Genomic DNA, 27,338 nt, shown 5'->3' on the forward strand with positions numbered 1-27,338 from the left:
TGAGCTGTCTTTTTTTTCCACTTCCTGAAAAGTGGGGCCCTCGACATAAATCTAATTTGCCCAAGAACTAATTGAACGAAGCTGGACACCCCACCCTCCACCTTGATGTAATTTGTTACAAAAATAAAACAACTCTTTTTTTATTTCTGACTCTTGGTGTGAGCTTGCTGTGCGCGTAATACTCTGTCTAGACTGCAATAAGTAGTGCTGGTTACGTCAAATAGGAAGAATCAACCAGTGGTCCAGGCAATATTCGCTAGGGCGTGTAAAGGAAAGTTAATTGACATGACACCTAACTTGTCTGCGACTGTGTTTTACTAATTGAAACGCACGATAGTTCAGCCGAGAGCATTTGCGTAATGCTATTTCCGCTGGTGTTCAGCTCCGCTTTTATAATGCATAAATCGCATCATTCGTACGTGCGATTTAAAGAGATTTCATGTTGCTTTCCACCATTCCGGCATGTGATTACGCAATTCTTGTATTGCTTTTGTTTTATTTAGGTTCATTTTTATTTCTCCGGTTTGCCATATAGTCTTTAATATTATTTATATATTTGAAAAAGCGCCATCCATAAAAGTATTTTTGACGGCATTCTTGAGAAAGAGATTGACTTTCTAGAGAATTCAGTGCTTGTAATGCGTGTACTAGTGCGAACATTTCATGGTGTATGAATCCCAAGGAGGTAAATCAGAACCTAACTCTACTGTGGTTTGTAATAATCTATTGTAAATGTGCCGAATGCGTAACCTAATGTCCGAACAGAGAAGAAAGTGCACAATAAAGTGGCCTGATTACCTAAACCTAAAAGTCCTGTGCTAATATCATGAAACTATCGTATATTTTCTCCCTATTTCCTAAATGACTGCAGACTGGCTGTTCAGCACTAACACTCACTTCCTTTATGTAGTCTATTTCCTGACAAAATAAGAAAAAGTAAAACAAGATATTTTAAAAAGCAGTTTGTAGCGATTAGGGACTACCACGCCAAGGGCCACGCACTGGAAGACGCGCGGTTATTCAAAAAGAAACGAACAACCTGCAAACGAAAGTACGGCACAAAGCCCTGAGCACAGGGTTCCTGGTAATGACGGCTAGAGAAGAGCACGTACCAATTCGCTCTTGTCAACATCGTCGGTGGCAGAAGCCATTCGCGTCGCTAGTTGCGTGCTGGCTGCTTGGCATTGGCGGCGCAAGGGAAAAAAAAAGACATAGAAGAAAAGACGCTCACGTTGCTGCCTCGCACCCGTGCCTCCGCGGATAGGACGTTTTGAAAGCAGGAAGGCGGTCTTTCAACGTCCCTTTGAAAAACGGCTCCTTCCACTGCTGTCGTCAGTTCCGGCACCCGTTTATACGTGCGTGTTAGCGGCGCGGAAAACCCTGGCTGCCGCGGTAGACTGCTCAAAACGAATCACATGACGACACATGCCGACGAAGAGAGAAAGGCAGAGTGTCTACACGAACGCGAAAGTTTCCACCAGTCGTCGCACTGCGACGCTTAAAACATAGTAATACAAAAATAAAGAAATAACAGTAAGTGAAAGAACGGAACGGGTACAGAGTCAGCCGGCCCGAAGATGCATAGAAGAATGGTTGAAAAAGTGCCGTGAGGCGGGACTGCGGTAAAAAGAAAAGGAAGAGTTTATATTCCCCACTACAAGAGAGATTCTGGCAGGGTGGGTTGAGCGGTGGATCGTCGTGCACTATAGGCGGAGCCTCGGGCGCTTTTCTGAAATGTAATCTCGGAGAATGAAAGCTCGTCGTTCTCTGTCATGCAACGTCCCGATTTTCAAAACCCGGAAAGGGGCAGTGAGCGAAAAAGACAGCGAATGGGCTCAGACTTGCACCGCACTCGCCAAACAAGCTTGGTTTCAATAGACTTGGGAAAAGCGAGTCGGATGGACACCTGCTGCATCTGCTTCCCATGTACTTTTTATTTTTTTGCTAGTGCCGTGAACAAGTGTAACTGGCATCCAGCGAGGAAAGAGTTTGTAGGTGCGTGCTAGTGTGCGTTTTCTCTTCGGGGACCAGCCCTAGCGAATGTGGCACCAAAGCAAAGTGTCATCTTTATTATTTGGTCGCATTAGCTCGCTGATAAGAGAAGACTGATGGCTACTGTCATTTATGGGGGCGAACATGACCATAAACCTCGGTGTGCGTCAACAGGGTGCTTTGAAAAGGAAATGTGATCGAACGGTCGCTAAGTGTTCTGTCACTGTTCGATCTGTAAACGAAAAAGAAAAAAAAGAAAAAAAAGAATAATAAAGCTAACCATACAGATATGGGCGTTTATTAAAGAACGATATATAGAGATCAACCTTTGGTTGTCGGTTTCCGTGGTTTTCATGGAGTAATGAAGGAGGCTGGTACTAGTAAGACACTTTCGAACAGAACTCTACATGGTCATTTCTTGTACAAGCAAGATGAAATGACACCCTTATTTCTTCCAGATAATGCCCACAAGAAAGCAAAAATATGTATAAAGGCACAGAGGAAGTGGCTACAGCCGATATACTTGTTTTGAGAATGCTTTGAAGCTTCATTGCCTTTTCTAAATACAAAAATGTTTCTTGAGATACTCTGCCCCACCTTGGTCCGTCTATGCGGCCTGGAAACCATGATTGCGTAAAAAGAATATCTAGCCCCTGCGATGAATGAAACCCGCAACAGCAACATGATCAGCGAGTATGTATTTTCGGTCTCACGCCAACCTTTGAGAAGGGGCGGGGTTGTACGTGCGAACAGTAAGTCGAAAGAGCACCAACACCACAGTGCTGTCACCCTATCGACGCGCATCGAAAGGATCTGAAGGAACACAAATTTTGAACATGTAACTTTGTTATCACGAAATCAATCTTTTATTGCGAGAGCAATTATATGGACACTTAAACCGGATTTCTGCCGTCGCCGTCGCCGTGAGGTTCCGTATAGATTCCAAGGGCGATAAATACGTCGCCGCGCGCCGTACGCGCGAGCGAAAGCATGCGGGGGGGGGGGGGGGGGGGCGACGCGCGCGCTATCACGGAGAGCGAACGCACGGCCAAAAGCAAACACGACCGTTGGCCGAATAGCCGTGGGGGCATGGGACATGGGAAGGAGGGAGGCGGGGCGACGCTGTGCTCCAACACCAATGGCGTATCTTGCAATCGGGCGTAAGGGGAACTTGCCACTCCCACGCGAAAGCAACAAAGCGGTAAGGCAGCGCGGGAGGGAGGGGGGGAGGGCGGCGCAGCTTCTCTTCTGCCAACAACTCCGTTCGCACTTTGCCCGGTTGTGGCCATCGCCCGCACGGTCTCTTATCTCCACAAGGCTCTGACCTTTGTATGCGCTGTGCATCCGCCGCTCAGTTTCCTTTGAAGCGATAGACCACACGAACCTTGCCCGCTGCGGCGGCTGCGATTGCTGCCAGCGTTTTGACAGTCCTTGTCTGCGGTCATTCAGTGTGATCTATTCATGTTTGCTTGTGCGCGCTGACACCACGCTTGTTAATTCAGTTAGTAAGCGGATGTGTCCAAGTTTATGCAGCGGATAAAGCTACTATCCCTACTCCGAATAGCTCTCTACTAATTTGCTATCGCAATTGATGCTTCGCCTTTGGGCGAAACTGCGACTTTTTTATTCATATTTCAAAATATGATATGGTATACAAGGAAGGTCCAGTGTCGCAGTTGAGCGAAAGCTCACCAGCAGGCTATGGCATCGTTTCACTGTAGTGAACTTTGTAAACCGATAGCGAAATAAGCCCGCAGAAAGTGTAGACACGGCACCACTGGCGCAACGGGGCCATAGCAGCCGTCGCAGCCTTCTTCCATTGCGCTTTGCGGAAGCCGGTCCGCTGCTTCTATCTCCTCTGGGCTCCTTTTGATATATCGCGCGAGGGAACAAGGGAAAGCGCGCTGCGGCCCACTGGCTCCAGCGCAGTGGCAGCTATCACGCCAGCCTCGCTGATCGCTCGAGAGCACTAGAAAGCGAAGATGTAGGAAAGGGGTCGCGTTCCCTGAGCGGCACCACACCCAGAGGTCTCGTTACTACCACAATCAGCGGTAAGATGCCGCTCTCAGATTTGTGTCGGAAGTGCCCTCCGGCTCCTTATTCTGCACTAATTTCTTTCCCCCGTCTCTTCCATTGCAAGCGTCCGGCCTTTTCGTTGAATGCTGAGCTAGCGAAATGAAGCGGAAACCCCGAGTCATAACTTACGTTGGCTGCAGTGGCTGCTCAGACATTGACAGCGCTCAACGGAGCACTGAATAGACGGTTAATTGCTTGTTTTGTTAGTTTGCTTCGCTTCCCGTTTGCATTCACTTTTCTTTTCCTTTTCTTTACACTTCTTGCTCCCCCAGTTTGGGTAGGGAACCACGTAAAATCTAGTTAACTTCCCTGTCTTTCCTATTATCTCGCTTTCTTTGCGTACAAATGAGTGCGTAATAAAATTTTGCTAACGACCCTTCACAAAATTCGATGCTCTTCAGTAATATCTTGTCATTCTAAGTACTCTCTAAGCTACAAAACTTATTACGCAAACGCTGAAGCTGCTAGTTCAGCCTGCTTTGCGGTTTGAGTAGCGCAATGTTATTATGCCCCGTTTCGCCCTTTAAATGCAGTAGTTTCATTGTTAAGCGAAGCATGATAGGCTCACAAGTGTCGGCTGTGGTGGTGGTATCACGCTGAAAACTGGGCCGAACGTGGACGCGGCCAGCGACTACTACGGACTTCCCACAGGGAGTCCCCCCGTAGTTCCTCAGGACCAAATAAAGTTCATGTCTGTCTGTCTGTCCTCGCGATGTGCAGAAAGGGTCCAAGCTGAATGGCACATACCCCTGTCATGTAGGCCGATCCTGATGATAGTGCAGAAAGGGTTCAAACTCAATGGCACATACCATAGACAAGAAAGAAATAACAAAAAAAGGGGGAAGGAAGGAAGAAATAGAGAAAAAGAGAAAGAAATCGCGTACTGCGCACACCCGCATTGGATATGCTACACGCTTGATCACGGATCACGCGACACGCGGATCACGCGACACGCGGATCACGCGACACGCGGATCACGTGACACGCGGGCGACCAATCAGGTTCGTTTGGTGCGTCGCGAGGAGAGACATGGAAGGAAAGCGGGTTGGCGCGCGTTCCTCCGGGCTTCCCTCGCCTCAGATCAGTTTCGCCGAAGAGATGGGAAGGCCACGCGTGGTGCGTTCTGCAAAGGAGCAAGCTGCGTTTGATGAACACTCGCCTGAACTCGCTCGGGAGAGGGCTCGTCGTCGACGTGCCAATTCTAGAGTGAGTGCTTCCAGATCAGAGAATCCCGAGGCTACGGCTTCCGAACGTTACCCTGACGGAGGTCAGATACATACAAGACGAGCTTCGCTTATCCACATTTTCTCGACAGCGAAGGGCTGGTGATTTTTTGTTGTTGCTTATATTCGTCACAAGATATGTCAAATAGAGGACCTATGCCCCCGAAGGCGCATCGTTATGCCAGCGCCTCCGATCCAACCGTTCACCACCCTCTCCGATTGCCCTTTCCTACTCTCCCCGTCAGCTAGCGTTCGCGCCTGCTTTTCGGTCATCGGGGAGAGTACCATCTGGGTGGCGCCTCCCGCGGAAGTCAGAGAAAGTAATCCTGGCAGACGCGTGAAGCGTCTACTGCATCTCCTCCGGAACGGCCGCGGCGCGCGCTCAGTGGTTCAGACGCAAGCGTGACGGAAGCAGTCGTACGCTCTGGGTAGCCTCACATCGCGGCAACTCACTAAACTAAGGCGCAGCAACGGCTCCCATTGCTACAGTGGCTAGAATGTACCATTGCGGAGCGAGCAATCCGCCTTTTGCATGTCCTGAGTGCGCATGCGCTCTACCCTAGCGTCGAGCGCCGAAAATGTTTTGTACGGCTTCGGTGGTTCGTGCAGCTGACGACGCACGCGTATGCAGCATAGCCGTCGAGCACGCGAATTCTTTATTGTCGGCGCTGTGCCGGTCACTGCGATATTCGGTTAACGTCCGGTACATCACAATATATATGCCGACACGACACCGATGCCGGTCAGAAGTCGACCTCACGCCGGTGCCTACGCTCGGCCGGCTGTAGTTGTGATACTGTGCCAGTGGGAGACCTATATTGTCATACAAGTATATGTCGAAGAAGCGACCGACGACAGCGAGTGATCGTAGTGTGATAAGCTTTCGTGATGACGACGCCGACAAAAGCAGTGTGCTGATCGCCGTGCGAGCGGCCGCCGAGTGAGAACATCGCACCGACAACGTTAATATGGCTGCAAATGCGCTCGTGTATGTATTTATTAACGCTCAAATTGAGTCAAAACGTGCTTCCGATGCTGATATGAATGGTTTCGAGCCCTTTACAGCCCTCCACATCAAGTTTGAGGCGGTGTCAATCTCGCTCAGGCAGCTTCATTAGGCCTAAAACAGTCTACGAGTTCGTCCGCTACCAGCGGACCTGAAATATAGGACAAGCAAGCACGACGAAGGAAACTGCTTATATAGTTTGGTACTGACCTTACCGACTTGAAGTGAACCACTCCTAGCATATAGTACGATGCACACACAGAGTTGGAAGCGGCGACACGGCGCAGTGCTGATAGCGCGGTACAGGCACCGTTCTTGAACGAAGGCTGTCGGTCGCAGTCGCCGGCGCTTTCATGAACGAAGTGCCACTACGGAGAGTGTATTTTTATGCTGCTAGATTTAGTAGTTACCGAAAACAAAGTTTGCCTCTTATGCTAAACAGGCAACAAGTGATGGCCCTTTCGATACTGCATCGTAAGCAAGAACACCGCTCGTTGCCACGCGAGTACGGTGGGCATCGGCATTTTCGCGTGCCAGTGCGGCTAGGTGGTCGTTGTCGCCGTTTTCGATGTGCCCGGGACGTTCATGCCTTCTCGTCTCATTGTGATCGCTTCTGATATGTGTATGAGAAGTGTTCACATATGCTTTGAACATTTCCTCATTATTTTGTGTGTGCGGTGCACGGTTTCTACTGTACTTGAAGCGAACAGCGAGCGGTGGCCGTACGCGTGCTGATGTTAACAAATGCGCAGTTCTTGCGTTGCATAAATACTCTGGCCGCAGTGTCGCCCCTTCAAAGAGCTATAGCTACTGTGGTCGAAACTCAGCTTTAAAAGCAATTTTTATCATCCTATTACCGTACTTTCAGTACAGGTCTAACAGTGGCAAATGCATGAACTGTGCTGCTATATACAATACGGCCAACTTCCGCTGAGCGGAATCGACCCCCGCTTAAACTTGATGAGGGCGGCTGGCGAGTGCACACGTTCGTGCATTTCAACTTCCGAAGCATGTTTGGACTCATATTCGGTACGAATAAATATGAGTAACACGAATACAAGCGTAGACGGTGTGTCAATCGTGTTACAGTGCGATGTATTCGTTCAGAGGCACATCGCACGGTGACTGGTTTTGTCGGCGTAGCTGCACGAAATGCCGTCATCATATTTTGACGACTTGCGGTTGTAAGTCGCACCAGAGTCATTGTCGGCCTAGGCATCCTGTCCAACAAGCGGCCACTCACACAAAACGTAAATTACGACTGAAAAATGCAGAAACTCATTTCAGCTCGCTTCTTGCAGCGTGCCTCTGCGTCCCGCGGGGCCCCGACGCCGTACATATTGTTTCTCGCGGAGCCCGATGCGGTCACGATGCGAAGCCAGTTTTCTCTAGAATCCTTTTTAGCACTTTATCGTACTGTGTAAGAATTGTTTTAGGGTGACGCTGCAACACCATAGCATCGTACACGCGTACACAGATTGGGTACATGCAATATACAGCAATTACGGTGCTTTTATAAGCGGAGCTCTTAGTTACGCATGAGGTTAACGACGTATGCGGCGTTGTTTTCGATGATAAAAAAATTCAAAAGCATCGTGCCCTTCTTACACACCGTTTGCACTGATATACAATGTAGCAGGATTATGAAGCGTTGTGATATAAAGTTGGAGACTATATAGAATAAACAAAAAGACGGCAATATTCGGAAATCAAATGATCTAATTTTACAATGTGATGAGCGTGGAACAGCCAGGAAGCAATTACGATACACGATGCATCAAGAGACTCATCAGTTTATTCGCTTTTCATGATTACGCGGCCCAAAAGGTGGAAATAATTTGCACAATAACTAACGTGAAAATCCAGGCTATCTTACATGAGCGATTGACCTGTATTTGTCTTGCTGTGCGCAACACATGTGGATACATCTGCTAAGCACGTGTGCCAAGCTATATTTCAAGCAGTGTCAAGTTTTCTGAGAGAGGGTGCGGATATTACGGAGAGTGTTTTGTAGAGTAAAAGTTGCTCATAAAAAAAGAAGCTGCTGCTTAACATCCAAAATCAACATTGAGTAAACATTCGTTGGCGAAATGCGAAAACAACCATGTACTTAAATTTAGGTGCATGTTAAAGAACACCAGATGGTCAAAATTATTCCGGAGTCCCCCACTGCGGTGTGCCTCATAATCAGATCGTGGTTATGGCACGTAAAACCCCATAATTTAATTTTACTTTCAGTAAACTTTCGTTTATATATTTGCAAGGCTTTTGCACCTTGAAACAGTGAAACTACGCAAGGCAAGTAAGCTTCTTTCTTTGGGATCAGCGCTTTACCGTTATGAAAGTTAATCGCACGAAATCAGAGAGTAGTGTTCAGGGATATGAGATATTCGCTCGTAATAATAGGTCCTTCAGAAAATTGTGGACACCACCGAAAAGAAGCACTAAAAGCGAATGAAAATATTTTTGGTGGAGTATAGAAGAAAAAAAAAAGGAAGTAAACGACCCCCTAAGGTGTGAAAGAAGAAATAAAATAGAAGGGGTAGAGGGGGAAAAGGGGGGGGGGGGTGCGTTCTGCAGTATAGGCAAGAACAAGAAGGCGGTCGATTTTCAATTTTGCCTCAGTGACTCCAATCTCTTGGGCGATTACGGGAGATTATGAGTGGCCGAGGGGCCCCCCGGTGGCGATACTTCTTAGCGGAAAAACAATGAGAGTGCTGAGGCTAAAAAGGGCTTGGAACGATGAGTCACAAAAACCAATTACGTGGCCACGATGGAGGTACGGTATACTCGGGCTACGTCACACGGCTAGGCCTTCCGTAACCAGTGCGCACAATCCGCGTACCTGCATTCATGTTTGCCCCTGGAACTGCTTTCTTTTCTAGGAAGCAGCGGAGTGTGAAGATAAGCCCGAAACAATATAATCAAGCCCGGAACTGGTGTGAGTGACGCCGTACGAGAAGGGGGGCAAATTCGCCTGCCCATATACACGGGAATGGATTGAAGGAAAAGGGCTTCACCACGCCATTGAAATAGAGGGTTATCCTGTGGTCGTTTGCCGTTGCTACGGCAAAAGCTTTGGATCTTCAAAAAGACTTGTCACTGACTGCGGTCGGCTTACTTCGTTTGCCGAAGCCCTTCATCCAAAAGACGGCGATCAATGTGGGTTATAAATGTTATTGAGTGTTTGCTTTTTTTAATGTCATTGTTTCAGAATATCCGAAGCCTACATGGGTTTTGTTCTCCGAATAGGACAGGGCTGCATGGCTACGTAAAACCAAGTACAAAAACAAACGGATCTCATAATTTTGTTCAGTGTTGTATAGTAGAATATAGGCGTTGCGAGGTTATATGGAGAAAAAATGTGAGAGGCCCTCTCCGTCGCTGTAAGACCAGTTAACTATGGCTCGCTTGAGGTTACAAATATTGATAAACTACGGGGCCTGCGCATAAATTTTATTCCACCTTCTTTTCTAGTTTTTTTTTCGGCTATATGGAACTGACGTGGGGATGGAGACTGATTTTACATAGCAGAAAAGGGTCGTTTGAAGTTAAGAAAGAAAATATCATTTAACAACTTTTTCGGGACACTCAGTGGTACAGCAGCATATGAGCCACTATTCATGGGTCTACGCGTCCATGTGTTTCCACGAAACATCTTACTCGCTCAGGCGGTAAAAGAAATCCTAAAAATTCACCTCAAAGAACATGCAAATACCGGCCTCTGAGAGCACTTTTGATGCTCAGCGGTCCAATTATCTTTCTTCTTCATACAGTATATAAAAATATAGTAAAAAACAAACGAATGCTCAAGAATAGATAGTTATATCCTATATGTATTGCACGAGGGCGAATCAGAAAGTCTTTACCCCTATATTTTAGACAAATTACTGCTCCATTCATATCCATTCCCAGCGGTGAACCTTTCTTGGACCGGCCCGGCCTTATCTGCTGGTTGCTCCGTGGCACGGCCAAGGCAGATAGACTTAATATCCTCGGCTTGTACTTACAAAAAGACGGGGGTGCAGGATACGCCATAGAGAAGCTACAACACACGACCACGCAGATCTTGCGCATGATGCAACGAATTACCACCAGGAAGAGGGGACTCAAGGAACGGGACCTCATCTGACTATCGCAGGCTCTGATGGTGAGCCGCATTGCGTACTCGGCGCCATATTTAAATTTCAGCAACGCGGAGGTGGAGGTACTCGACCAGCTGATACGGAAGGTGTATGAGCGGGCGCTCGGACTTCCACCCAGAACGGCTACTTTTCACCTCGAGGAGACAGGGGTGTACAACAACGCACGGGAAATCATAGAGGCCCGCCTGGTAAGCCAGAAGGAAAGGCTACTACGCACAATAGCAGGGCGCTGCGCCTTGCAACGTCTTGAATATTCCTTACCGAAGACCAGCGCACTCACAAGAATCTCAACACGAATACAAGAAATATGCATGTTTCATCCATTCCCAGGAACATGCACCCAAACTTCCACATCAGGTGGCGACAAGCCCGAGCGGAGGCGCTCGCGAGAAAGTATGAGAACCACCCCAATATCTTAACCCCAATATCTTATACGTCGACGCGGCAGGCACCGTAAGAAGCACGGCATTAGTCATCAGCGTAGTCGACAATAACGGAACGGGGACTGAAATAAATGCATCTTCCGCTTTTAGAGCGAGCGCAGCACAGGCAGAGAAACGAGCGATATCGTTAGCCAGCACGACGAGACCGCACTGGGAGTGCGTCCTAGTTCTGATGGACTCTCAGACGGCACGCAGAAATTTTTCCAGGGCCAAAATTTCCAGGGCCGCACACGCATTCTGAGTGGAGCGCGCCAGTTCTCACCATAAATACAAATTGTGTAGACTCCGGGGCATGAGTCCTTACGCGGCAATCAGCAGGCACACGCCTACGCCCGAGCGCATGCGCACCGGGTGCCGCGAGAAGGCTTCGCCGAGCAATTCCATCCCGAGCCCTAACCATTAACCTACACGCACATCCTACAACACTATCACCTTTCACGAAAAATCCTACCACCACCTCATAATTCTCTGACGCGAGAGGAAACCGTAATATGGCGAAAGCTCCAAACAAACACATATCGAGATTCGAGTCTCTACCACGCCACACACCCAGCGCTGTATTCCTATAAATGCCCACACTGCGATCAATACGCCACGCTTTTCCACATCGTATGGTCTTGCGCAAGCCCACCACAGCTCACACCCATAACACACCCCATCACACGGCAATGGGAGGCAGCAGTGGCTAGCTCCGACTCAACGAACCAGCTCAACCGAGCGAGAAGGGCAGCTATAAGGCCGCTGGACTCCTGGACTGAGGGGACCAGCCCATTGGGGAGCGGCGGGGCTACCTACGCTCGTTTGCTCTTTTGCATAAAGTTTATTTTCTCTCTCTCTCACAGCACGGCGCTGCAGTCAGTTGTTGAAGATGACGGTTGTTCTTCACGCGTCAATGGCGTACGAGCAACGAGCAGCGATTTGTTTTCGATGGAGTAAGGGCCCAACGCCCATCGCAATTCACAGGGAAATGCAGCCTACGTATGGGGAAAGTTGTCTTGTTTTAAGACGTATAAGGTGGTGGTGTTGTGAGTTGGCAAATGGCCATGAAGACTTGCATGACAGTGAGCGTTCGGGGAGGCCCCGTGCGTTACTGACTGACATTTCTCGTCTGGATGCACTCGTGAAAACGGATCGGCGTGTGCACCTCAAGTACATTTCCCGGGAGCTTGGCATTTCGTATGGGAGTGTTTACGACATCGTTCAAGGGTGATTAGGGTACCGGAGGGTTTCATGCCGGTGGGTGCCTAAGCAGTTCAAATGACATGATAGAAGGCAAGCGAATGATTGCTTCACTGAATCATCTGCGATAGTATGCCGAGGAAGGTGAAAGTTTCCTGGACTACATTGTTATTGGCGATGAGACGTGGATAGTGCATTTCACTCCGGAATCGAAGCACCAGCCCATGGTGTGGAAACATACGGGTTCGCCTGTGACAAAAAATCGTTCAGTGCCATCTGTTGGGGCAGTGATGTTAATGGTCTTCTGGGATCGCCGAGGATTGCTCCTGCTGGAATTCATGCCACAAGGTGCAACCATCAATAGATGGACGGATGGATGCAAAACTTTAATGAAAGTACCGAGGTACGCGACTCAGCGCGCCATCACTGCCGACAGTGATTACAGCGTAAGCTGTTAAAGGCTCATTCTAGCAGCCGCTTCGGTTGGCGATGGTGTCCAGCGCCGCCACCACTGCCGCCGCTGCCAGTGGTGTCCGGTGTCCGTAGCAGCTATCGCCGGGAATGAGAAAAAATACTCAGTCTCCGCCGCGATTGAATCCGGGATCGCTGCGTGGGAGTCAGCTAGTTTACCACTGATCCACGCCAGCACTTGCTAACATCAAGCGGGAAAATGCCCTATAAACACGCTGTAGCGCGTGAGGAAACACGCGATGAGACATGCGCGCCGCGTAGCGTCGATACGAGCACACTGTGCATTGCATTTGCATATTATTACACCAGATGGCTTACCATGTAGCAGATGCACATGTAGCGGTACAAGGTAGAGGGTTTGAGGAAGGAAAAGTTTAGCGATTATCATCAGCCTATCTTTATGTCCACAGCAGGGTGAAGGCCTATTCCTGCAATTTCCGATTACCGCTATCTTGCGCTAGCTGATTCCAACTTGCGCCTGCAAATTTTCTAACTTTATCACGCCACCTAGTTTTATGCCGTCCTCGACTGCGCTTCCCTTCTCTTGGTATCCGTTCTGTAATCCTAATGGTCTACCGGTTATCCATCCTACGCATTACATGGAAGTTTAATGATATATATCCAAAAATGATAGCAAAAATATATATTCTGTACCTGATCAAATCAATCTGCCTAGGTGACTATGACCCCGCCGCGTTTCGAAGGGGATGCAAGTAAATAATAATCATGATCATCATTAGCTGGCTAGGTGACTGTTTGTCAGTGCTTTGTTTTAAAGGGGATGCCAATAATTCCATGACCATTATCATCTTCATTACAATCATAGTGTGCCTCTGTCATGCGATGTGAGAAGCGCGCCACGTAGCGTCGTTACTTGCACACTTTATATTTTAGTTGCATATTAATACACCAGGTGGCACGCCGTGTAGCAGTTGCATAGGTAGTTGTACAAGGTGACTGTCACCGTGCCGTTTGAAAGGGAATGCCATTCAAGCATCATCATCATTTAGCATCTTATCGTGCCATTTGTCACGCGATGTGACATGCGCACCGAGTAGCGTCGATACGTGCGAACAATGCATTGCAGTTGCGCTATATTTACCAGGTATCCCAACATGCAGTAGTTGCATGCTGCTTGTAGGTGGATCTGGTTAACTCAAGTAGGCTAGGTCACTTTTTCACCACCCCATTTCCCAGGGGATGCAAATAAACCACCACCACCACCATCATCATCATCATCATCATCATCATCAACGTCAGCATCGCATCGTACCACGAGTCGAGGGATGGGACATGTGCGCCATGTAGTCTGGTTGCCTGTGCTTGCTTTTCGGTACACGTTATGGCGCCTCCTCGGAGGGTACGAACGTCTGCTGAAGAAGCAAATTGTAGAGCTACACGCGCGGCTGCAACTAGGCAACGTCGGGCTCGGCAGACCACTGTGCAGATCCTCACGTGTTGCGGCGCAAGCCACAGCTCGCCGTCGACGGCGCCAGACAGTTCAAATTGTTTTCGTGAAGACCATGTGAAGATACTTTGCCGCGAAGACCCTGTAGTGCTTGGTGCAGAAAATTTATAAACTCTTATGGAGCCGCTTCTTCAGCTTACGCTGTATCTGTGCTGCGTGTGCTGCGCAGGCCTGTGACATTTTGTTCCGCACTGTCAAGTCTGCTGGCTGCCATCAGGCGAAAACGCCGAGGGATTCTCGATGTGGACAACGCGGTTGTCCTCCACGGCAATGCGAGGCCACATGTGGCAATCAGAACCACCAACAAGCTCCGGTCATTTCCCTGGAAGAGTCTGGACCACCCACCAGAGAGTCCGGACCTCGCCCCAAGTGATTTCCACGTTTTCAGTCCGCTGAAGAAGTTCCTGGCAGGACAGTGATTCACGTGCAACGATCCAGCCAAGAGAGCAATCCGACAGTGGTTCCACAGTCAGCCGGACGAATTCTACCACCGAGGAATCTCAGATTTAGTGCTGCGATAGGACCAATGTCTAAACCGGTTTGGGGACTGTGTGCAAAAATAGTCTAAAGTACGTAGAATAGTACGTATATTACTTACCTGTATATACCTCACCTTGGCTCAAACAAAATAGGGTCAAGGACTTTCTTATTCGCCCTCGTACCTGGACCTAACGTTCTAGATCCAAACAAAAACTATAAATTAGCATTTGTGAGCATAAGACACAGTATACTCTATTTAAAAGAAGAGCAAAAATTGAGTAAACAATGGAACACTAATTTATTCTTGAAGCTGTTAATTGTTGATACGAGTTACAGGATTTCCAGAGAACAGCTTAGAGTGGAAAAAGAAAACACTGTGTGCACCGAACAATTCTGGAAAATATGAGGGCAAATAATTACCGAAGCCTTTATGTTAACAAACCTGCTATCAGCGGTATGCGTGCTTGAGTACAGGTAAGCGTAGATTATTAATCCGGGAGTGAACTCATTGAATACAAATTAAACGCCCTTCAATATGCTCGCAAGCGCGAGGGAAACACGGCTATTCGCAGTATCTCAAAAAAGGCTTTTCTGCGTGAACGCTGTATGAGCTCGCTTTAGCGATAGCCATTGCCCACCATCAGTAGTGTGAACAGTTCAAAGTTATCAACACCTGTTGATCGGTTCTTCAAAACTGAAGCCGAAATGAAGAATTTCGCGGGGAATACAAGGAGAAATTTCTGAATATGGATAAAATCAGCACGTCGGCTGCTTGTTGCTTTCGCATGTTTATTTTATACATTTTTTCTTTCTGCGGAGACGCGTTGTCTTTCACTGGTGTCCTGTGACTTTCGAACGACGCACATGAAATTACGGAGCGAGCATAACAGTAGATTATGTACGTGTATAAACACCCTGTCTTTTCATCCCACGCTCGCTTTGAACGAGTTAATTAATTGCGATGACAAGCGCGTTCATGGGAGATCAATATTTGGAGCCAGTCGGCGATCCTACCATATCTGCGGCTGCCAGAGCCCAGGAGTGCGCATTGTTTGTAGTATGCGTAGAAGTATAAAGTATCTTGCGAAGTGGTGTTGTTGCTGCATATTAATGATCAAAATGCATGAATGACACAATGCCGAGTCAGCACTGTAGCTTATAGTCCTGCAACTTTTGCAGAAATGTTATAATACTTTATTGTGACGCACACATATTAATAACGTTGCGTCAACAGTAAACGCTGCGTAAGTTAGTTCCTAAATTTTCTTTTAAGAGAGATGTGTTGTTCGTCAGATGCCAGCGAGGGCCGCTTACAGAATAGTCGCCGCAATCTCTGCTTCGAGCTCAATGTCCTCAATATCCTTTTTCATCTAATTTTTTATTGCGATAGCAATTATATGGACACTCAAAAGCAGATTTCTGCCGGCGGCATCGCCGTCGCCGTGAGGTTCCGTATGACGTCAATGGAGATGAAATCGTCGCCGATGATAAGTGGTTCGTGAGGGAAAGGGAAAGGTTGGCGCTATCTTCTGCAGCCCTTGAGGGAGCACGGCTCAGCGCCAATCGGCCATACCATGCTGAATACGCCGGTTCTCGTCCGGTCGCCGCGCGCCGAACGCTGTATGTGCGAGTGAAAGGGCGCGAGGGGCGCGCGCTCTCAGGGGGAGTGAACGCATGGCGGAGAACAAACGCGCGTTCTGCGCCGTGCTCGCTTAAGGGCTGCAGAAGTAGGCGTCTCTTTTATTGCGATAGCAATTATATGGACACTCAAAAGCAGATTTCTGCCGTCGGCGTCGCCGTCGCCGTCGCCGTCGCCATGAGGTTCCGTATGACGTCAATGGAGATGAAATCGTCGCCGCGCGCCGAACGCTGTATGTGCGAGTGAAAGGGCGCGAGGGGCGCGCGCTTTCACGGGGAGTGAACGCACTGGCGCTGAGCCATGCTCCCTCAAGGGCTGCAGAAGATAGCGCCAACCTTTCCCATTCCCTCAAGAACCACTTACCTTACCTACCTGAGCCGTGCTCCCTCAAGGGCTGCAGAAGATAGCGCCAACCTTTCCCTTTCCCTCAAGAACCACTTACCGAGAACAAACGCGCGTTCTGCGCCGTGCTCGCTTAAGGGCTGCAGAAGTAGGCGTCTCTTTCCTCCTTTACAATCACCATATATGTAGAGCAAACGCGCCTTCTTCCGACGCGCTAGAGGCCGTGGGGGAGCGGGGGGAGGGGGAGGGGGAGGGAAGGGAGGCGACGTTTAGCTGCGGCACCACGTGCCTATTTATATCAGAGGCTCCGGCAACAGTCACCAACGCCGCACGCACTTTGAGCGAACGCGGGCAAGAGAGAGAGAGAGAGAGAAATAGAAGCGAGGAAAGGCAGGGAGGTTAACAAGACGCACGTCCGGTTTGCTACCCTGCACTGGGGAAAGGGGGTATAGGGATGAAAAGAGAGAGAAAGAAAATAGAGAGAGCACAGTTTAACGCGGGCAAAACGCCGAAGGCGTCGACAACAGTTCTGCGTGTTGCCGGTGCTGCTGCATGTCCAAGTTTATACAGCTGATAAAGCTAATATCATTACTCCGTACTAGCTCTCTACAAATTTGCTATCGCAATTGATGCTTCGCCTTTCAGGTGAAACTGAGACAACTTTTTTCAACTTCTGAGATAATATAATTAGATGAAAAGCGTCAATGGGAAAATTGTAGATCCACATGATAAACATACAGCTTTCTGATGCTCAATACGCGCTGCTTAAAAGTGTGTTTCCAAGCATGAAGGAAGCCTGCGAATACACGTAAAATGCCTCGAGAGGCTAGTCGCGCGGCAATTTTGCATGTATTTTGTATTTGTTTGTAAAATAAAATGTAATTTAGGACAAGCACACTAACAGGAAAAAAAAAACTGCCAGTGATTACAAGTTAAAAAATAAACATGACTATGCATATTACACGTAAACGCTATTATATTAAAACAAGGTGCAGCAAGATATGGCGTAAACTTATGTGCGCTACAAATTGGCAGTTACGAATAACTTACGGCAGATTTTTCTTTCAATAAAACCAGACACAGCTTTAACCAAGACAAAAAGGTTATCAGCACACACAAGTAAACAAAAACTCAAAAATTAATTATTCTCTATGATTAACGTATTGTAGTATCTCTGTAAAAGACGGATGTTGTGCGTATGTTGTGCACGTATATGGATAGCGTTAATAACAACAACAGTTCAGTAAGGAGACCCACGCGCCAAGGATTATTTGAAAAGATTCACGAAGCAACCAACTTATTTTTTTCTTCTTGTTTATCGCCCTCGTATGTTGCAAAATATGGGGGGGCGCACTTCTCTGCCAACAACCGCGCTCGTCGCTCGCTCGCACCGTCTCTTATCTCCACACGGCTCTGACCTTTAAGTGCATTCGCCGCTCAGTTTCCGTTGAAGCGATAGACCGCACGTACCTTCGCCCGCTGCGGCGTATGCTTGCTGCCAGCGTTTTGACAGTCGTTGTCTGCTGTCATTCAGTGCGATCTCTTCGTGTTTGTGCGCGCTCACACCACGCTTGTTCATTCAGTTCGTAATAGTCGGGCCACATTTTCCAACGCACGCTACACACGCAATGCTGCCCGGATCGGCAGTGCAGCGTTACAGGTGTGTCCCTTCGCACGCGCTGCCCACGGGAAGCGCTTCTCATCAACACCACCGTTTCACACGCGCCTTCTCGTGGTCATCGAGTCTCTCTTCATGTCGGTCTACCTACGCCGCAGCACACCTGCTTACTTAATCAGCTCATGTTTACTACAATTCATATTGCTACCAAAGCCGCTCACCTTACTTTATTAAACGAACAAAAACGAAGAAAATAAGACGATCAGCAATATTTTATCCACTGCGCAAAGTGCAACGAGAATCCAAGTGGTCCTCAATGGCCGAAAAAAAAATGCCTAGACGAGAAGGAAAAGAACACGAACTATACTTTTTGCGGCGCGACAACCAATTTTCGAAGGCTTAAGGCGCCATCGACGCGAGGCGAAAACAAAAGAGCGGGCAGTAAGGACTAAAGCAAGTTGGCCGAGAATGGAGCTCAAATTTCATATGCAAAAGAAGGAAGCGAAAGTGACCGCGGTTCACGGGCTCTTGGCGTCCCCATAGTCTCCCCCCGCCCCTCTCTCTCTTATACCAGTGCTGGGGCGAACATTCTTGCCTCACCAAGTGACCCCTCCCCCCATAAACTAAGAGCCGTGTGCGCCGAACGAGGCCCACTAAAAGACGAAAAGCACAATGAACGCTGGCTGGAAAGTGCGTCTCCCGTGGAGCAATACCGCCTATATGGGCAGCAAAAGAAAACTGGGCTGAGGGTGAGCGCGGGAGGGTCACAGAATGACGTATGCAGGGAACATCGGAGAGTGGTGGTTCTCTGAAGAAGGGTAGAGGGCGCCACGGCGAAGGATGAAGGGGGCGAACGATCAGGGCCACGGCGGCGGCAATTTGTCTTGGTAAAGAGCTCCACCGCGCGCCGCCTAGCGGGCGCACCAGCAGCAGCAGCAGCAGCAGCAACGTGGCACAGGAGGACGCTGGGCTCCGCGAAACGCCGGGCGGCCCATCTTCTGCGAAGCCTTATGACGGCTATAGGCGGAGACGACGTCTTCACGAGAAGAGAGGGGGGGGGGGGGGGGGTTGTCCAGATTATCGGCCCAGGCGCCGGACGCCGTGTTATTACCGTCGTTTAACGCTATGCATTAACGAGCCCGTCACGCGGCGATGTTAGCAGGCGGCCCGGGCGTACCGTGAAGGAAAGGCTACGGTCTCTCGTGATGGACTGGCGTTTCGCAGCTCGACGGTCATTTCCCCAAAAAAGCCCTTGCCATACTCATAAATGTCTTTATTTGCCTCTGTCTTGCGCTGCCGGCATTTTATCAAGGTTTACTTCTTTAGTAGAGCCACTTTTCTAAAATAATGCAAGAACACGTAACTGGAGTAACTGGCGTGAGCCTCACTTTGAAACGAAACATATTTCGAAGAACTCTACTCCACGCAGGAAGAAAAAATATTTTTCAGAAGCTCTGGCTGCCGGCGAAGAACCCAACTCGACTCCGGGTGTCTTCTGGCACGAGCTCGCAATGGCTTCCGCTGTCTGGTAATTTCTTGTGAGAAATGGCCTCAACTCGGCGTAAATGCCGTCGCGCTGCAACAAAGCGTCGTTTTCTGCAACAGTACCACTCGCGCCTTTTACCGCGTGAAGAGCGCTCGGGAAATTACGGTTGCAGAAGCTCACGGTCAATTTACAGCTTGAGACGACGTGCGATAATTCAAGTACGCCAACTGTTAACCGTCAACCTTATAAGGAGCACATCGGCGGAGGATACTTCAGTGTCATTTATCCCGCTCGCAAACAACAGTGGGCGTGTAATCAGTTTTGATAACGGCGCAGCACGTTGAACGTAATGCATCGCAGGATACTTTGTACTGGGAGGCGTCTTCATTTGTCGTCGACGTGGTCTATTTCTTCGGAAATGTCACCGTAAAGATTAAGCTTCGCTCATTTGCGAAAAGTATGAATGCTCGAACTTAACGAAGTGTCAGATTGAAAGGGCAATGAATATTGTGCCTCTTTCGTTACGCACATCGGCAAATTTGCAATCTTCCAAAATGTCATCGTGAAATGTATGTGAACCGAGAATTTACGGACACGTCCATATCGATGCATCTGACACTACATACAGCTATTTCAATATACATCCCCAACCGTCCTATTGAAGATGCTATTCACTGACAACATCTGTTTATTAAAATTAATAGCGCCAGTGGCGCCACGACAATAGCATTTAGGAAAGCAAATGGGGACTTTTGGCTAATTTGCGTATGGGAAGATTTGGGTAAGACGTAGTCCAAAAAGATAGTGACCTCTGCGCGGACGAATGGGGATTCTAGACAGGCCTTTGATGTATCATCATGGCCATTTGCAGCCATGAAATATTACACAACAGTAGAACATTACGACGCCATGTCTTTCGCAAGGTGTGTGCCATCATTCGTTGGTGTTCTAAAAACCGAGTGTCTGCGTTGTCGACACAACCTAATGGGAATATTGCTTGGGACGCTTCTGCCAATACAGTCAGTTTAGTTTCGAGCGGCGTTCAAGCAATCTACTCGGGAACATAGTACAGTGCATGCATTAGCAAATGTAAGTACATTTCTCTCTTATGTCACCCCAATAACTCCTTTGTCTTGTTTGTGCTATCGACATTTTCTGTGCGTACTGCTGGTACACGCTTAGCTAAACCACGTTGGCACCTCGCACTTGAACGCAAGTTGTGTTTGTCCTTAAGAAAAGAGGAGACACGATTTTCTAGGATCTTAGAAATGAAAGTGTACATGTTTACTTGTAGGTAGTTTGTTCTTGTTTTTGGTACATTTGGTCATTCGTTAAATGATTGAATGACGTCACTATTCACCGTGTAGTTTGCCTCTAAGATCTAAAGCCTTTTTATTGCGACAGCAACTATTGTTCTCGCAATAAATTATGCAACTATCGCAAATTTATGCTTCCACTGTCTTTTCTTTTTGCTATTAGTTTTCTTTCCTGCGCGTTTTGCTGACCTGTCTCGATGCAATGTGTTGTCAGGGGGTTTATATAGAAGTTTGAAGCCATCTCTTTAGGACTTTTTTCTCACCCTGCTCCAATGGTCAATGGCAAATAAAGGTTCACGAATTTAATTAATCAATATTAATTAATTAATTCATTCGTTCGTTCACTCAACTATACGGACACTCCAGGCGAATTTACGTCATCGTCGTCGGCGTGGCCGTGAGGTTCCGTATAAAGTCCAAGTTCGATACGATCGCGGCCCCGCGCCTATTGTTTTATGCTCAAGGAAAAGCGTACGAGGGTAAGCCGAAAGGAGCCGAGCTTGGTGTGGCGACATCTTCTTATGCGCACAAGGCGGGGAGATAGGCGGAGAGGGTGCGGCCGACTTTTCGTGCGTGCAAGAGGGGAGCAGGAAGGTGTGCGTGCGCCAAGAGGCGGGGCGGGAAGGGGGGGGGGGGCAGGGTAGCGCCCGTCTCCGCTTCTACTCCGGCCTCGGCTGCGCATGGTGCAGCTGAGTGCGGCCGTGCGCGTGCTATCATGGAGGCAATCTGCGGTGGGTTCGTAGGCAAAGCGACCAAAGATAGCGGGCGGCTTCGTGTGCGCGGCGTTCTCATGCGCCAGGTTCGCGTTGAAGCGAAACATATCTACAAAGAGGATTTCGCTCGCGCAGCTGCTGCCGCTCTTCATGACGCCGGCGTTGTGACAGCGAGTGTCCGTAGTCATCGAGTGAAATGTGTTCATATTTGCTTTTGCGCGCGTGAAACTGTGCTTGTTATTTTAGTCATTAAGCGTATGTTTAGGCAGTTTGTCGAACTAATAAAACTACTAACCTTACAGTGTACAGCTGTCTAACAATTTGCTATCGCCATCAATGATTCATCTTTCGGACGAAACTGTACTTTTTTCCTCAACTCTCTTCGAAATGGTATTACCTGTGTTAACGCTAACAAAAAAAAAATCCTCAACTTGTGCAGGGAAAAGAAATCAAGAAAACAATGTCCATGGCTGAATTAACCGGAATTCCACATTGACGTGAACTTCGAAACGCAAGACCAAGACAAGAGCAGATTTTGAAGGGCCACAAAGGAAGCTAAAAAAATCAGGAACAGAGAACTATAATCCTCTCATTCAAACGCGTACATCCAACCTTCTCCATGTAGTGAGCTTTTGTGTGCTATTTCATTTCTCGCAGTGTGCAATTCCTACCCACTTGGAGCCCGCGGGTGGTGATGAAAGTCGTTTACAAGAGCTTTATCTCGCACCCATTTCAGGAAGATGCCCGCCCTGGCTTCTAATTTTTTTTCATCTAAATCCGCCTTTTCTTACTATACGAGGGAGCAAGGATGTTGCGTGCACAAAATCTTGTGCGGAGGCCATTTCGTTTTCAGCCCGGCGTTCTCGACGAGGATTTAGCATCAGTCGTTTTCGGGTCTTCGCGTAAGAAGACAAAAGAGTTCTCTATCCGTCTGGAATCTGTCTTGATGACTTTCAGTGCCGTCTTTCATGAGCATGGTAGTGACTGAAAAAGTGACTCGAAGAAAATATATAATTTTCTTGTGGATAAAAAAAAGTTTCACGCAATGTTTAAGGAAGAAGTTCTCGTTTCTATGTGAAAAAGATAAGAATTACCAAACATTTACCAAAGGCTCTCTCGCTACACGCTAATGCCCATTTGTTCTTTCCTCACGATGCTCACCACAATATGATAAATGGTAGTGTGCCAAAAACAAAATCAGCGCATATTAAGGTACTCTGCTGTATGCCGCGCCCTGTCGCAAGGGTCAACATAAAATAAACTGTGGCCTTTAAGTCTGGGGAATGCGAAGATTACCTTGTACGAATGTCACTTGCCTTCTTTCTCTGAAATAGCCGACTTTTAAATGAAACTAAGGAAAAAATAAACGAAAGCAAACAAAAACAGAGAATAATATAAAGAGCCTCGGTTAGGAGGCTCTACCACTATAAGGTGGTGTGCGATCCTATCCGTGATCCTGGATTTGAATAGAACAGCTGAATCCCATTTTAAAGGAACAAGCAAAAGAGATCACCAGAACTTACTCTCCTTGAAAAGCCTGAGCGCATACCCGTTGATCCCTTCACTTGAACCACTTGTTTATGGCTGCTCTCACAAAGAAGAACGCCTGTGTATTCGAAATCCCGGCGCCGGTTATCGCTGTCGGTGAAGCCCTAAAGCGAGCATTATTGGTTGAGAGCGCGCGAGTGTTGCATACACTGCAACAGTGCAATGCTTCTTAAGAAATACTTAAGCTTCCGCTCCAACGGTGTGACTGTAATGACAGCAGTTTCATGTATTTGTGCTTCTAGAGCATTTCTTTTCAGCTGCTATAATTTAAAGCAACGAATAAAGACAAATGAGGACGCAGGAACAAAACAAGCCGAGCCGGGACGCTGTTTATTTCACACTTCCATACCATACCGCTAACAAAATTTTTGTTTATGATGAATATAATCGCAACGCGAGAACTCTTCGTTCCCGCATTATACCAAATTAAGTGCAAAACTGTGAGCCTTCGACAAAGCGGAGTACAGGGATAAAGCGGATAAAGTGTACGGATAAAAGGCACTTTCACCTAGCCTGAAAATATTCTCGTGGCTCTTGCATAACGCTTATGTCCCCAGTAAATATTTTTGCGATCCATCGTAGCACATTGAATGTTGAACACCTGAGCTGATCTTCTTTTACTTAAACCATGTTTGACCTTAACATAAGCTCAGACCAAACGCAAAGGCAAAAGAATGGCGACGGATACATGACCTCTCTTTGGTTGCGTTGACTTCATCCGGAATTCAAGTTCATTAACTAGCCCATTTATCATGCTCTTTTCTGCAATTAATGTTCTAGTATCAGAGCAGGACAATATGTTTGTTACAAAATTAAACACATTTCCCTCCTTGGTCGGGTTGGTATTGAAATATTTGTGCGACGAGTTATAATTATTGAGCTACCACGCTCGCTATGAAGATTATTCGCTTATAGCTATAATCAAACAAGCGCTTGTGGAAGGCAAATTGTGCACTGAGCTTTAAAAGTGAAACGCAGTTGCTCTGCCAGGCATTTTTATATAACTGTGTGAAAAGAGCTTACAGAGCATTTCTTGATTTACTGGAAGTTGCTACCCCATGTTTAAAAATAAAAGACAAACGTTTCGCTGGAAAGACCTGCGCTATCGAAACCAACCGGACCTTCTAACTCGTAGATTCGTTAGCGTACTATTGTTCAACTATCGTACAGCCCTGTAAAGAAACTTTACATGTCTAGGCCTACCTCTGTCTGCTCTCGAGGACCCAATGCAAGAGAGTAATCAGCATTGCTCACGCTTTAAATCTTTGAGAGAAGAAAAGAAACTCAGGGACCACTGTACAAATACAACATTAACAACAAATACAACACTTCGCAACGTTCACCAGAAAGTGTGCATCGAAAGACGAGTGCTGAAGCATTTCACAGCTCTCTAAAACACTAGCTGAATGCCTCAAGGAAGTTAAATGCAATGAGTGACAAACATATAAAATTACTAGTACACAGGGAAATTATTATTGAATGACAAAGTAAAAGATACTAAGCGCAAGTTGTGAGTGCCTTTTTGGTGTTCAGAATTTCTTGTTATTTTGGATGCAAGCATGGAATCGGTGCGTCTAAAAACGCTCATTCTTCTGCGCTCACAAGAGCAAAAATAGTGAGCGTATTTCGATGCCACATAAAAAACCACAATGTACAAACAGGAGAGGCATCTATCTTCAACCAACGCTGGCCAAAGTGATAAGAATGCCTTAGACGTAACGAGCTGAAAAATCCGGAAGCGTTGAGACAGCAGCCGGCCATCAGCTTTCTTTCTCCAATCCGCCGAATTTCGTAGGAGCTTCGTAAAAGCCCAGAGGAGCTTCTTTAAATCAAACGAAAGACATTGCTTTTAGACGCCTCACTTGGGGACAGATTTCAATAGTTCTACTCCTCGCCTCGGGCCTTCATCAACAAAGCTCCTCGTCCGAACCGAAATATTAATTCTCTTGTTCTTCTCTTTCGTCTATGCACAATTCTTAGTAAGCTTCGCAAAATGCGAAGACATCGACAGAAAAAGAAAAATCGAATACAAGGCTCCCGGGTTTATCCAGTAGTAAGCCCCTTCTGTTTCACATACAAGCACAAGTGCACGGCACTCGTCTCAACCAAAGGCAAAGACAGCGCGCTTCCATTTCGCAAAGATAGCGCCAACAATGCATCGCTTCGGCGTATGGGGAGGGGGTGGTTTCAATCGAGCAATTTCTCCTTCCCATTGTGGGACTGTCGCCGAGTTCATTACGTCTGTCTCGCCGCATATCCCTCGCTCGCTTGCTGGTTCTTCGGGCGGCATCGACAGCTGGCTCCTTCCTGCAGGGCGCATATGCCGCCGGCTGCATTTGCTCAATAGGGGAACCGCCGTCGCGTATGCTGCAGCCGGCACCACACGTGCACGCTCGGCGTCTTCCCCACTCAACCCGACCCGTCGTCGCCTTAAGCAACGCCGTTCTTCCTTCCTTCATTTCCCTTGTTCCCGCGCGCGCGAGAGAGCCCTCAAAGCCTCTTGTCCTCTCCGGCTCGAGTAGTTGTGTCATCAAGAGAATAGAAGGATGCTATCATCGCGAACAACGCGACGACGACGATGCTGAGCACGCATCTGTAATTGGACGGCGAGCGCATCGTTAAGTCCCTCGTCATTGTAAAGTGAGAGCTGGCCAAAGGCCAGCGGCGTTCTATTGTGCGACGCCTTCGTTGAGTGCGCCGCTTGTCCATCTTTTGTATACTTTATCGCGCCTTCGGAATAGCGTGCCGAGGCCGTGTGGGCCCTTCGAGTGCTTGTTTTTACTTGATGCCTTGAATTTGCGAGCGAATTTGTCCTGAGATATTGTGTTGACTTGCCCTCTTCATCTCCTTTGGTCATTTGTTTTTGTAGCTTTTTAAAGATCCTGCGCAGCTTTTTGACCGGCAGATTTTAACGACCAGATGAGTGGCCAAAATTGTGATCTCTGCACAGAAACTGCACAACTTTTCGCATGCTGAACTGAAATAAACTTCTTTGTCGATTTGTAATTGTGAGCACTGGCGGACGAACGAGGTAAATAAGTGCGCATTTGTCTTTTTTTTTCCTAAGCCACATCGGAAACATTTCATTCAACGTTTAGCTATTATGCAAAATGATTGTAAGTGTACTTTTGTTCATTTTAGTTGCAGTACAATTCACTCACAAGCAACGTGTTTAGTTTTGGTCTTTGTTCAGTACCAGGTTGTTCCAACTTAGACTCTTCTTGTTCTCTTCTATAAAGTTATATCTTATCCTAACGTTTCCGGGAGAGGTCACCTCGCTTGTGAGTTTCTATGTGTTACGTTTGCTCGCAATGCAAGCATATGTCGAGCTATAAATGGGATTGCGGCATTACGACTTACGCACACATTGGTTGGGTTTATTCAGGAATATTGCGCAATTGCTAAGTGCAAGAATACGCGTTGAGCAACATAACGTTGAATCTTTACGAAATGGACAATTTCCGTAATCCGTCATAAAATGTTCCTGTAGTTTGCAACAGAAGCTCTTAAGTTTAGGCCTCACTGTCCCCCATCAGCAAACCCGGAAAGAAAGGCACTGCCTTGTAGATGATATAGAGCTCTAAATGCGAACCTTGGAATTTATTTAGCGGCACTTTCCTGGCCACAGAAGGTGCACTCAACAATTACACGATGTATTCGCCAGAATACGAAATAAGAAAACTGACACACCAAAGATTCCATTGTCGCGAAGGTCTCCCAAGCAAGATTCCACCGGAGCCCAACTTTTACCATCCCGACGGGTAGTCTTCTTCTAGGCTCCTCGTTTTTTACACACCAAGTGAAGTGTGCGTTTAACCTACCTTGGTCTACCGCACAGAACGTACTCTCGTCACCAACCTCAACTTTGTCACATCGGCCTCGACTACCACAGATAAATAAACAATGCCGCGAAAAGTGCTTTTCCGCTCTTGACCCATATTTGAAGAGTCACACCATTTTCGGCACTTGGTCGGTTAGCGAGACTTTGTGAGCGTCAGCATTTTTTTTCCTTCTGTGTACTGTTCCCCTTGCCAATCGTAGGTGATCCCGGTCTTTCTCCTTTCCAACTGCCAAAGGTACTTCCACTTCCGACCTTCCCTGACTTTTATTTCCTTATCTCTCGACGTTGCAGTCTCTCGCCAAAGTGCACTTTCCCAACGAAACTCCTTTTGTTTCGTGAGGAGCTGAATGGC

General features: G+C 47.6%; 1 pseudogene; it reads right to left on the bottom strand.

Moving 5' to 3' along the window:
• The window catches only part of LOC119448770 (Down syndrome cell adhesion molecule-like protein Dscam2), a 235,211-nt pseudogene that overhangs the window by 188,613 nt on the left and 19,260 nt on the right, over positions 1 to 27,338 (bottom strand).

The sequence above is a fragment of the Dermacentor silvarum genome, chromosome 4, assembly GCF_013339745.2.
Source record: "Dermacentor silvarum isolate Dsil-2018 chromosome 4, BIME_Dsil_1.4, whole genome shotgun sequence".
Classification (NCBI taxonomy): domain Eukaryota; kingdom Metazoa; phylum Arthropoda; class Arachnida; order Ixodida; family Ixodidae; genus Dermacentor; species Dermacentor silvarum.